Source organism: Crocuta crocuta, unplaced genomic scaffold (genome assembly GCF_008692635.1).
Source record: "Crocuta crocuta isolate KB4526 unplaced genomic scaffold, BGI_CrCroc_1.0 scaffold149, whole genome shotgun sequence".
NCBI lineage: Eukaryota > Metazoa > Chordata > Mammalia > Carnivora > Hyaenidae > Crocuta > Crocuta crocuta.
This window is the reverse complement of record NW_027551561.1, coordinates 461,062-462,175: the sequence shown is the minus strand read 5'-3', so window position 1 is coordinate 462,175 and position 1,114 is coordinate 461,062.

The window sequence follows — 1,114 nt, the reverse complement described above, 5'->3', positions numbered from 1 at the left end:
TATCCTTTCAGAGAGTGTTTTTTGAATGGCATCTCTTGGTCTCTCTTGTTGGGACCTTGGTTATTTTATTTTCCTTCTCGTAGTGATATTTGGGACTCTCCACCTTGTGTACTCTGGCTTGTTTCTTGAGGTAGCCCTGGAGAAGAAAACAGACAGACAAACACACAGGGAGCAGGAGCACACAACGCACAGACACATTCAACTAACATGCAAACCAAGAGGGAAAACGAAATACGTAAGACAAATGACGGAGGAGGGAGAGCGAATAATAGTAAAAAATACATAAAAGAGTCAAAAAGAAGAAAAGAAAAGGAAAAAAGAAAAAAACCGATGGACAAAGAACGGTTTAAAGCCTATAACCGGACTTCCCAGCTACAGTTAAATAGCCGTGTGTATGCAGTGCTGGTTGAAGAGCATAGAGAAAGAGAGAGAAGACAGGGCGGGAATGAGGCAAAATTGGAAATAGAATGAACAGGCTGGAGGGATAAAAAGCTTTTTTCAAAGAGCTAAGGAGTGGAATATGGTTGGACAGGTGAGAGAAGGTCGGCGTCTAACTTCTGATTTTAGCTCAGGTCATGATCCCAAGGTCTTGGGATAGAACTCCACTTTGGGCTCCATTCTCATTCTGGAGACTGCATAAGATTCTCTCTCTCTCTCTCTCTCTCTCTCTCAAATAACAATAATGATAAAAATAAAGACAGTAAACTCTTTAGAATATATATTCCTACTAAATTCTCCCAAAACAAGAATTAATTAGTTTCAACCATTTAGCACTGAATTTGTCACTTTGTTACAGATTCATGAATATAATACAGCACCCAGGGGAAATGCTGGGGTACCTCAGATAAAACTACTCTCATCACTAACACAGCTGATATAGGTAATAGAGATATACAACTGTGTATACAGATATAAAAAATAGATATAATATCCTATTGGCTCTGTTTCTCTGGAGAGCCCTGAATAACATACCTCAGTGTGTCTCATTGCTGACAAAGAAAGGAGAACCACCAAGAGATGTGGGAAGCTCCTTCATTACAGACATAACTGAGTCCACCTGCTAAGACTTGCACCCTGCTAGTGCTGTTTGTTCCAACCACATTAACCATTCTTG